This window comes from Martes martes (genome assembly GCF_963455335.1).
Source record: "Martes martes genome assembly, chromosome: 6".
NCBI lineage: Eukaryota > Metazoa > Chordata > Mammalia > Carnivora > Mustelidae > Martes > Martes martes.
Window position 1 is genome coordinate 138,341,029 of NC_137893.1, and position 12,255 is coordinate 138,353,283.

The following is a 12,255-nucleotide window of genomic DNA, read 5'->3' on the forward strand; positions in this document are numbered from 1 at the left end:
GAGCCACCCAGATGCCCAACATTTCTTTTATTTAACAGGGGGTTCTTAATTTTGGCAAAGTTCTGGCTAGACTTCTCCATATGCCTCAGTTTTTCTGCCTTTGCCATCGCTCGCGGCCCTATCGTGTAGCAATAGTGTAAGTACTTACTTCTGACATAATTAAATGAGAGAGGCAGGAGTATTCTACTTAATAAACAAAATCTTATTTTAAAAACTGAAATCTAATTCTCTATTGTAGCTATATATTATGGCTTCGCTTTTAATTTACAACTGCAAAATATATCACATAGAAGATACGAAAAGAAATTAGAAGATAGAAAAATGCTCGCATATTGTGTTAGAGTGATGTAATTATTTTTATCTGTTCTCTATTTTTATTATTTTAAGAGACTACACCAAAATGAAGAATAAATAAGCTTGTCATCTTACTAATAAACTCTCGTCTAACCACTGGCATCTGGCAATTTCACCTTCTCAAACCTTCTTTATACTCAGAGTAAAAGGCTTAAATGCAATATTGCGCTTTTTCCCTACTCACTCTGGGTTCAAATGGGCCTCCCAGACTCTTAAATTCTCTTGGGTAGTCTCTCTCCCTTAGGCTGTCTCTAAACTTTTGAATCAGGCTTTTCTCTTACTCTGTTTTCAAAGTCATTATCTTATTTCTTCACAATAATAGGAATTTTTAAAAACACTTTTTGCAAAAGTGTGGTTATTTTTCCCCCACACTATTCTGGACAAACTTGTCTATTTCTCTGAGCTCTGACTTTAGGTCTAGATTTCTTTCAGTAAGCAGAGCAATGAAATCGCGTTCCGACCACTGATTACACGTGATGCATGGTCCTCAGTTAGGGCCGCTGTGTATAGCTGTGCAGGTGTGCCCAGCATGAGGGTACCTGGCAAACAGGTAAATAGAGGTTGTTTGTTAACATGCTTCTGGAGGAATTGGCTATGGGCATAGACTATGGGAATAGACTATGGGCAACCTTTTCCTTAGCATTGCATAACGATATAAAATAAATTTGAAATATGTAGGGTTCCGCTTTTAAGCATTAAAATACAGATAGAGAAGACTTAGAAAGTAGAAAGCAGAAAACAATTTTTAAGAGGGAAATTTCTTTCTACTTTAATGCATAAACTATCGATTTCAAAGATACTCAATGAAGGAAGAGATTAATGTGGACTGGAGTGTTTGGGAATAGCTCAGTGGAATATAAAAAGAATCCTTACGTTTAAGACCAGCGGTCTTCTCTATTTCTAGTTACATAAAATTTTCATGCAGTGTCATCTTATCCACAAAGTGGGTTCTTAGAGGCATGCCCTGTGGTTTGAGTGGTGTCCACCAGCCCCCTTCATCATCTCAAATGCGTCTGAACCTCACTCCACGCCCACCTCATTGCCTGGGATTAGCAAATTATCCTTTTGAGTTCAGGTCTGACCATCACAAGATGCTCTTTAAAAAAACAAAAAGCTATTCCCAGAACGTTAAACCTACCAAATATAATCTGCATGGATGATTCTGCTAAAACGAAGCGGCTTTGTGCCTGGGCTCTGGAGAGAACCAGAGCCTGTATTCACCTGACACTGAGATGCTGGCTTTGCTGTGGGACTCAGGTAGCAAAGGCAGGGAGGAATCATTTGTCTCTATTTTGCACTTCTGTAGATCACTGATATCTTGATCAATGATTAGACACGGATCTGAATTTTTTTCAGAGCTGACTCCAAAAAAAAAAAAAAAAAGACAACAACAACGCAATGGATCACCTTCTCAGATAAATGAGGTAGCCTGAAACATCCCGTCTAGTTCATGGATCTCACAGAGGCCTGAAGCCTGTCTGGAGAACCCAGGTTAAAAATCTCTATTCACCGAACACGTAACAAGTGTCATTTTGGGTGTCTGCGGTGCTGAAGAAACTGATACTGTTCACCTTCACTTTCTTCTATTTATAGTTCATCCCTCCTCTTCCGTGCTCACCCTTCCCTCACCGCCCCCCCATTTGTGGGTGGACAGACCAACAAGATCATGACTAAGGATCCTCACGTTGGAAAAAAGATGGCTGTGTGCCATCTACCTCCAGTTTGTTTCCAGGTGCTAGAACTATGTGACCAAGAGCAAGGTGTGGCCAAAGGAGGCGGGGGCTGCGTGGGGTTGGTGGTGGAGGGGAAGGTGGCATGGAGGGGGCGTCTCAGAGGCCATGTGATGTATCCAGCTCCCCCATACCTTGCAGCTGCTCAGTCAAAGGCAAGCTCAGTACAACTCTTCCGTATCAGAGAAAATCAGACCATGTAGCATAGCCATCCAAGAGTTCTCTCTTTCATAGATGCTGGGTCGGGGCATATGGAGGGAGATGAGAGAGGAATCTTTCCTAAGGATCTTCACATGGCGAAAGATGGGAATATTTAAAATTTGTTTTCAGGGTCTTTTACTTCTCTGGCACAAGCTCCCAATGCGTCAGTGGAAAGACAGAAGGTCAGGATGACAGAGCTGAGCTACCCCGGTTTCCTCTTTGAGAAGAAAGGATGAAGAATCCATTCATCCAAAGCAGCCGATGATGACACACTGTTACCTTGCCAAGGGAGTTCGTATCACAGAAATGGGGCGACATTTAACTTACATAATTTCTCTTTGTCCATAGCTCATGAACTCGATTACTCACCTGCCCCTTTGTCTGCACGGCTCACTCCGTGATACTAGAAAGCTCCATCATTCCTGATACATGAGCTCAGTGGAAGTGGGATATCAGTTTTATTCCAAGATATTCTTGATGATGCGTAGACATTAATTTCTGTCACAACTATTTAGATATCCAGTCTTATAGTAAGCATTTGTGTTATTATCTCCTGCTACTTTTCTTTTTAAGTTTACTTGTTTATTTATTTATTTACTAATCTCTATGCCCAATGTGGGGCTCGAACTCACAACCCCGAGATCAAGAGTTGAAGGTTCTTTCAACTGAGACAGCCAAGCATCCCCCCCTCCACTGGTAATTTCCCATTCATTCCTATTTGTTTCTATTCATTCATGGAAAGCATAGTGGTGAAGTGCACAAGGTCAAGCCAGATTCCTGAATTCAAAAATCCTGCTACCAATGTTGTGTTGGGATCCTGAGCAAATGGCGAAAGCTCTCTGTGCTTGGTTCTTTATTTATAAAGTGCAGATAAGAACAGTACCCACTTCATGAGACGGGGGAGTTAGTCTGTATAAAATGCTTAGAACAGATCCTGGCCCACGGTATGTGTTCAGAGTTAACCATGGACCAAGGAATGCTCCCAAAAGGGACATTGTGTTCGCTGGATGCTCTCCATTTGCCAGTCAAGGAAAGGGTATGAGGGCAGAAGAGCATGGGGGCGATAATCTCGTCTTAGGGGTCTCAGCAGCCATGTGGGTGGAGAGGGGCTTACAGAGACCTGGGACCCTTGCATAACTTCATGTAGGGCACCACCTGGAATCCGGAGACCCATTCTCCTTCATGCACCAGCCCGAGCCCTGCTTAGGAAGGAGGGTCTCTTCGGGTTCCTTTGTTTCCATCCATGATGCCCCTTTAGGGGAAACTTCATCAAGCCATCTCAGAGACTGGTAGCCTATATGTCAGACTGACACGCAGGTACCCTTGGACCTCACGAGTAGGTGCTAGCAGAGGAGCACAGAAGTCTGGATTCTGCCTGATATTTGTCTGAGTTTTATAGACTACGGATTTTGACATCCTGAGTCACCTACTTACCATCAAGGTTCTAGCAAGTTCCTTCACTTGAAGTAATTAATTTCAAGGTTTTACACTATATACAGAAAGGCAGAAGAACAGTAGAATCATTCCAACAATGGGCCCCTCTACTTGGCCGTGTGTCTACCATGTTACCAGCTCTCGGATACAGACATGGCTGGTGGCAACAGGAGTGTTGATCCAGGGGACTAAACCGATGGAGAGGAGGAGGCTCAGGTACAAGAGTACGAGCCCAAGGTGGAATAAGACAAGAAAATTATTAGCTTTGGCCAGGAAGGGGACGTTAATTCAAGTGAAATATAATGAGCAGAGAAGAGGAGGGGAGAAATTTGGGGGCAGAAGGGAGCTCACATGGCATCAGCCTCATGGTATAGCAGATAATGAAATCATTGGCTAAGGAGAATGGCAGGTTTGGTTTGGAATCTGAAGGAAGGACTGAAAAGATTTAGAAGAGCCTAGCTGCCGTCCTCTTCTTTCCAACTCCACAACGTTCAGAACAAGTCCTGCAAAAGAAAAAATGCATCGGCAAATATGTACGCAATGACCTTTCTGCGTCAGCCTTGGGGACATAGCCTTAAACATTTGAACAGACATGATCCTTGCTTTCTTGGAACTTTCTGGTCTAGCTGGAAACTATAGACAGTAAAATTGGGGGGTTGTTTAGGAAAATGAGTTCACTGGGGCTTAGCCCTGTTGGGACACAGATCCGCAGACCTATGCTATTGGTGAAATTAGTTCTAGGAAGAATTCAGGCACCAGGTTAAGACTCATTTATTTTTCCTTCCAAACTAGTGAATAATTTCTTAGAGGATTTCCCTGCTTCTTATCGCTTTCCAATCCTAGATGACACCAAATTAACCATTATCAAGGCTCAGCTCCAAATCTGTGAATAGTTCCCCGATGCCTTCCCCCATGGGGATCAATCATTTTAGGTTATGATTGAAGACCTCCACCAGCTAGAATCTATCCTCCCTCCTCTATCTGACTCCCGCAGCTCTCCATCCCAGCTGAGGTCACTGCCTGTCCTTTAAGACCTGTCCTGTCCTTGATCACTTCTTCACTTTTGTCCCTGCTGTTTCTTTCGATGTGAGTGTCCTCCCCAGACCCTCCACTTGTATTGTTTTATTTCTGCTTGAAAGTTCAACTTCAGTTCCACCAGGATGAAATCTCTGATCCCAGTACTAGAAGCCACCTCCCTCTTTTCCGCAGGACCACAGATCTTCCATCGTATTTCTCTTGGGACATTTTTTACAGTCTTCTTTACACTGTGGTTATTTGTGTACTCTCCTCTTCCTACTATATTATGAACCTAAGGGCAGGATTTGTGCCTTATTCACCTTTATACTCCATAATACTTTACCCTCAAATGCAAAATATACTCAGCTAAAGCAAATGCTCTATTGGTATTTGTTGATGTTAATGTTAGGGGGAAAAAGATCATATCAGATGGGAACCTTGGATATTTCCTATAAACCTTTACAAACTGGTTCTTACGGATGTATTACTTTTTATATAGTGATATATATAGTTTCTTGGAACATAAATATTCTAAATACATATATACTTCATCCATCCATTTGTTCATTTATTCATTACTCAGTATTAGATACCTACCAAATGCAAGGCACAGGCATGATAGGGAGGGCGCTGGCTCTTGGATATACACAGTGTACGCATTCCCATGTCAATGTTTTGTTTTGTTTGTTTGTTTTTTAAAGATTTTATTTATTTATTTGACAGACAGAGATCACAAGCAGGCAGAGAGGCAGGCAGAGAGAGAGGGGGAAGCAGGCTCCCTGCTGAGCAGAGAGCCCGATTTGAGGCTTGATCCCAGGACCCTGAGATCATGACCTGAGCCGAAGGCAGAGGCTTAACCCACTGAGCCACCCAGGCGCCCCATCACATGTCAATGTTTATGCCATTTTGCTTCCCTTCTTTTCAGACAAAGGGACCAAAGAGGCATCCCCCTGTAGACTAAAAGCAATGTGTGATAGCAATGACCTTTATGTAAGTTGTGACTATCGGGTCAGAATAGCCTTGTAAGGCTCAGAACCAAACTAGATGTGGTTTTACCACTGACAGAAAATATTAGCTTTTTAGACATTCATCCTCTTATTTGTTTGAAAATTTTGCTTTAAGAAGTATCAATTTCCATCCCCCCCCCCCCCCGTAATTATTTTCCTGGCATTTATTCAATGAAGAGCTTCAAGTCCACTTTCTCAGATTGAAATAAATGATGAAAATTGAAAATCAATGTTTTCCTTCTACTCATGTTAACAAAAAAGTAAGAGGCCTCTAATTTTATACTTATAATCAATCAATATATAAAGGGGAAATGGCCACAAATAGACATAAAAGTAGAGTGCTTTGGGATAGGTTTGCTTTTAAATAATTGGGCATTTATTCTCTTTTAAAGATGTTGTATGTTAGATGCATTTTTTAAAATAGGCTAGAAAATGTTTTTACAAGACCTGAATGCATCTGAGCCCGATGGCTAGCTAGTGCGTCAGATGTCCACCTCCCTCTCCTGCCAGGACCCTTTTTCACATATTGGGGTGTGGGGGCACACAGGCCCGTCTCTTGCTTCCTAAGTACCCGTCCCATCTCTGCAAAGTCTTGGAGGAGCCAGCCCATTTGCGGCTCCTCGGCCCGGCGTCTGCCGGATCTTTCCAGACTTCTTCGCAAGGCTGCCTGATGCGGTGAATCCATTTCTTCCATCGCCGGGCGCTTGGCAGGCTCTCCCCCTTTCCCCTGTCGTCCCCACGTCCCTCTCCCGTCTCCCACGGCCCATCTGCCCCTCCTTCCCTCCAGCCCCCTCTCCTCCCGGCTCGCCTTTATTTCCACCCGCGCCCGCGGGGCTTTGCCCTCCCTCTCTCTCCCCCGCGCGCGTCTGTATTTGGAGCTCCCGGAAGCCGCCGGCGACTCTCCCCGGGAGCAGCGTGACTGACACCGGCTCCGACTCCGGGGGGAGGAGGGAGCGGGAGGAGGGTGCGAGTGGCCGGACTCGGATTTGCGGCGCCGGGGACGGGACCCCGGGACACCCGGCAGGTAACCGGGAGCTGCGGGCCGGCGCGGGCGGGGAGGGCCGGGGGCAGGTGCGGGGGGCGCCCCGCGGCCGGCCGCTCGGAAGTTGCGCCCCCGGGGTGGGATGGGGAGGGGGCCGGGACGCGGCGGCGGCGCGCGGGCGGGGAGACGGCGCGGGAGCCTTCGGGGCCGGGGGCCCGGGGCCCGGGGCGGGGAGGCGGGCGGGGCGGGGGCGGCCGCCCCATCTGGGTCAGCGCCGCGGAGCCCTGCCCCCGCCCTGTCCCCGCTGCGGGCGCCCCGGGGCGGGCGCGGGGAGGCGGGGTGCGCGCGGGAGCTGGCCGGGGCCTAGCCGCCCCGCGCTGCCGCCCCAGGCCCGCCTGAACTTTGGGGGTCCTCGCCCGCTGGGCTGCGAGCCGCACGGGGGGGTGGGGCGTGGGGGGAGAGGGGGGAGACTGTGACTGGGCTGGATCCGACCACGGCACCGCGACTAGAAAGTGCTGGAAAGAAAAGGACCTGGCAGGTCTGCAGAACCTGTCTAGAGGCAATGAGTCACTTTGAAAAAATGCAAAGGCAACTGAGGCATTGAGGGGACAGCCCGGAATAGGACCTCTCCCCAGCCGGGTCCCTGACGGCTTTGGGTAGAAGGCTGTCCTGCAAGCAGCACTTTCAGGGCTAATGATTGCATATGCAGATGGCCCTTTATTCTCCTCGGAGTGCTGTCCGGCAGCACAAACAGGCTGCAAGTTCTAGCTGTATTTGAACTGATGCATTCTGTAGAATAGACACGGGTGACAGCATTTAGGACACGGAGCTAGGATTGGGTCCAAACTGCCAAATCGGAGATTGAACATTTTAGCGAAACAACAAGAACCTTTGGTTCTGTTGAGTCTTGGCAACGCAGAAGCCTGTGGGACTCAGGCACCATGGTTTACCAGAATTGTTTGCAGGTACTGTTTCTTTACCGCGTATGTAGGCTTCTTTTAATTTAAGGAACGTGCCTTAGAATTCTTGGTAAAATACCTGAGCTCGCTGAATGTAAGATTGTGAAGGTGGAGAGGTCTTTGAGGGAAACTGTTCTTACAGTTACTAAAGTCTAAGTAGACTGTAAGCCTTTTGAGGGCAGGGGTGGGGTTTTTGGAACTTCTTTCAGGCGGGAACAGTATTTGACTCACAGCCTGTCCTGAGCTGGGAGTCAAAAGTTTTTCAAAGTAATTGACTCAGTAGCTTGAGTGTGGCTGAATCATGACTTCTTGAAGATAAAGTGTATCTTGCAGAGAAAGACTATTCTGTGAATTCCCATATGTAAAAATCCTTAATAGAATTAGAATCAAGGTATCATATTTATTCAAGAGAAAAAGACATTGAGAAGTCAGGAGGGTGACCATCGAAGTGGCCATGACTCGTAGGAAAGAGGTTTTAGGTGCTGGTTGACGTGGTGAAAATTGTATGAACTTCAAATTTCAGAGTCCATAAGTTTCAGTCGCGCCATTCCTTTGTGTATTGTCTACGGCTGCCTTTTTTCGCTGCAACGATAGAGTTGAGTAGCTTCTGAAGAGATCACATGGCCAGAAAAACCTGCATATTTACTCTCTAGCCCTTGGCTCAAAAAATTTGCCAACAAATTTGAAGTTCATATAATTTTCACCGGTAAAGAAATTGTCTTGTTTTTTCAGGCATTTAAACATGTAAAAATAATTCTTAGCTTGAGAGAGGAAGAGGAGACATAAAGACAGGAGGAAATTGAGGCAGGGTTGTCCTGTTGGTAGGACTTTGCTACTTCCCCCTGCCTAGTGATAGTTCGAGGGAGAGCCTTTGAAGGGATTCATGGGCCAGATTATTTGAGTGCCTGAGTCATACCCAAGAGTTGTTACATACCTTCAAAAGTAGCATTAACTGATTTGGGTATTAGAATGTTTCATTTTGTCTTGAATATTTCCTAACAGACATCTTCATATGTGAAGTTCTGTTTTTTATTAGTTACATAACATTTTACACATAAAAATAACAGGCTCAGCATATATAAGCTATAACCATTGTGTTCAAATGGCCACCATTACCTCATTAAAAACTAGGGTTTAAGAGCTAGATAATTGTGAAAAGATAACCTACAGAATAGGAGAAAATATTTTAGAATTATGTATCTGATAAAGGGCTTGTATCCAAAATATGTAACGAGCTCTTACAACTCAGTAATAAAAAGATAAATAACCCAATATAAAAATTGTCAAAGGATCTGGATAGACATTTCTCCAAAGAAGATAAACAGATAGCCAGTAAGTAAGGAAAAGATGCTCAACATTATTATTCATCAGAGAAGTACAAACCAAATCACACTGAGATACCACTTCATACCCACTAGGATGGCTAGAATAAAAAAATCAGCTGGTAAGTGTTGGTGAGGATGTGGAGGAACTGGAACTCTTTTACTCATTGATGGTGGAATGTCAAATGGTGCAGCTGCTTTGGAAAACAGTTTGGCAGTTCCTCGAAAGTTAAGCTGAATTACCATATGATAGAGCAATTTCACTTCACAGTATATACATCCAAGAGAAATGAAAGTATATATGTGCACAAAATCCTAGGCACGAATATTTATGCCAGCACCATTCATAATAACTAAAAGCTAAAAATGTCCATCGACTGATGAATGAATGTATAAAATGTGGTCTACCCATGGAGTGGGATAGTAGTTAGCCATAGAGAGAAATGAGGGGCGCCTGGGTGGCTCAGTGGGTTAAAGCTTCTGCCTTCAGCTCAGGTCATGATCCCAGGGTCCAGGGATCGAGCCCCGCGTCAGACTCTCTGCTCAGCAGGAGCCTGCTTCCTCCTCTCTCTCTCTGCCTGCCTCTCTGCCTACTTGTGATCTCTGTCTGTCAAATAAATAAATAAAATCTTTAAAAAAAAAAAAAGAAAGAAAGAAAGAAATGAGGTAGTGACCCATGCTAAAACATTTATGAACCTTGAAAATATTCTAAGTGAAAGAAGCAAGTCACAATAGACCACAGTTTGTTTAACTCTGTTCCTATGAAAATGTCCAGAACAGGGCAATCTATGAAGACAGGAGGTAAATTAGTGGTGGTGATAGTTATAGGCTACAGGGTTTTTCTTTGAGCTGATGAAAATGTTCTAATTGACTGTGGTGATGATTACACATATCATTGAACTGTACACTTCAAATGGGTGAATTGTCTCCTATATGTTACATCTCGGTAAAGCTGTTAAAGAGAATAAACAGAAATTAGGCAAAACAAAAAAACAAAACAAAACAAAAACCTACTATATTGTTACCGGTCCTGTTGCGTCTTCGTGCTCCTCTCCTGTGCCACTCCCCATGTCCCTCCGACCCTGAATTTTGTGTCAGTCAATCCCTAGTTTTATTGTAAAACTGCTTTATGACATATGTATGTATTCCTAAACAATGGGCTGTTTAGGTTTCCTTGGGTTTTGACTTATGAAAGGGGTGTATATATTCTCACTTTAAAAAAACTCAACCTTAAGCTTTTAAGATTTGTCCCTATCGCTGCAAGTAGCTGTGGAGCCCTTGTTGGCCAGTATTCCACAAGTCATTTATCCATTCTCTTACTGGCGAGCATTTGGGATGGTTCCCATGTTTTGCAAAGTGCATTGCTGTGAAGACTTTTTCTCTGTGTCTTGGCACAGATGTGCAGGAGCTCTTCTGTGAGAATGTGACTGTATCATATATTTTAATGACAAAAAGAAGAGAAGAAGTTGATTCTTGTTCTGACTTGTACATTAACGGTCTGTCTCCAGCTCCCTCATTCCCCCAAACCAAGTGAAAAGAACTGGGATCCTATCTTCTGGTTCCATTTAGGTTCTAATTGCAATATCTATTATGTGAGGTCCCAAGAAGTGTGGAAAAGCGTGGGTCTGAAACTGTACAGCTAATTTCACAGCAGGACCCCGTACCCCACGAGCATCTTCATTCCCTTTTATCGCTTGGATTTAGGATGGGACAGAGAATAATTTTATTAAGTCAGAGGGACAAGACTTTCAGCAAGGTCCTAAGTGGTTTCTAAACCTTACTAACATTTTCCTTGTATGTGTATCCCTGCTGGGCAGGCCAGTATTTCTGACATGACTTAGTTTGGTTATTCTGGTAACAAGGAGCCAATTGGAAACCTGACATTTTAGCCCTGGGCACTTTCGAAGCCTGCCCTGACTCGGGCTGTGAGCTTTTGGATTTCATCCTGGGTATTTCTCCTTTTCCTTAGGAAGAGAGGAAGCAGGTCAGAGCAGGCCATTATAAGGGATTTTTCTAGGGTTTTTTTTTCCTGTTTTAATTATAGTAAAGTATACAACTTAAAATGTACCGTTTTTATCATTTTTAAGTGTACAATTCAGCAGCATTCAGTACATTCACAAAGTTGCGTGACTGTCACCACCGTCTGTCTCCAGAACTTTTTAATCACCTCAGACTGAAATTCTGTTCCCATCAAATGATAACCCCCACTCCTCCCTCCCCAGCCCCTGGTAACCACCATTCCACTTTCTGTCTCTAGGGATTTGCCTGTTCTCAGTGCCTCATGTCCGTGAAATCACGCAATATTTATCTTTTCACATGAGCTTTTATATCAGGGGAATTTCATGTTGTTTTGTTTTTCCTAAGTAGACCCTTTTCTCACTTATGGAAAACATCTTCTTTTACTGAGCAGTTATATAAAGAGGACGGTTTCCTTTTCTGGAGACAGCCTTGTGTAGGAATTGACATAGCAAGTGTTCTATAACCAGAGGAAGAACTTCTGATTATTATGGATTAATAATGATAATTTCACCTGACCTGTCTCATCAGTTAGACATCTAATAATCCTAGCTTCTCATTGACCACTTAACCAAGTGAAGAAGGTCCAGTAGTCCCAAGATAGAAACTCACATCTATCTAATGAGAGGATAAATTAGGTAACTTGACGTTCCCATAGTCCCCAGCTTCTCAGAATTTAAAGGTCATTCTACAGTATACGAGTCTGATCCAAAATCATTCGAGTTTTGATAGGGTATTAAAGAGCAGGAGAGGGGCACCTGGGTGGTTCAGTTGGCTAAGTGTTTGCCTTCGGCTCAGGTCATGATCTCAGGGTCCTCAGATCAAGTCCCACGTTGAGTTCCCTGCTCAGCAGGGAGTTTGTGTCTCCCTCTGCCCCTCCCCCCTTCTCGTGTTCTCTCTCTCTCAAATAAATAAATAAAATCTTTAAAAAAAAAAAAAAAGGAACAGGAGAGTTCTGGGAATCTGGAGATTGAAGCTAGGTGATCTCCGCGTAGTTTTGAAGAGGCAGATGGTCCCTGGAGAAGCTAGGTGCTGGAGACGGCTGAGACAAACATAGTAGCACATAGACAAGCACAAGGAGGGACAGAGTGAGAGGGAGAGAGAAACTCTAGCAGACTCCGTGCTCAACCTGGAGCCTGACATGGGGCTCAGTCTCATGACCCTGAGGTCATGACCTGGGCTGAAACCAAGAGTCAGACGCTTAACCTGACTGTGCGACCCAGGTGCCTTCAG

The 12,255-nt window shown here is 44.5% G+C and overlaps 1 protein-coding gene across 2 annotated transcripts in view; it reads left to right on the forward strand.

Annotated features, from left to right (window-relative positions):
• Positions 1-6,412: 6,412 nt before the first annotated feature.
• CAP2 (cyclase associated actin cytoskeleton regulatory protein 2) overlaps positions 6,413-12,255 on the forward strand; it is a 132,082-nt gene continuing 126,239 nt past the window's right edge. The window contains exon 1 of one of the 2 annotated variants that reach the window (XM_080806357.1): positions 6,413-6,767. The gene's annotated coding sequence lies outside the window, so the exon portion shown is untranslated. Of the gene's footprint in view, positions 6,768-7,370; positions 7,691-12,255 lie in introns of those variants that run through there. The other variant, XM_080806359.1, reaches the window with a different exon arrangement.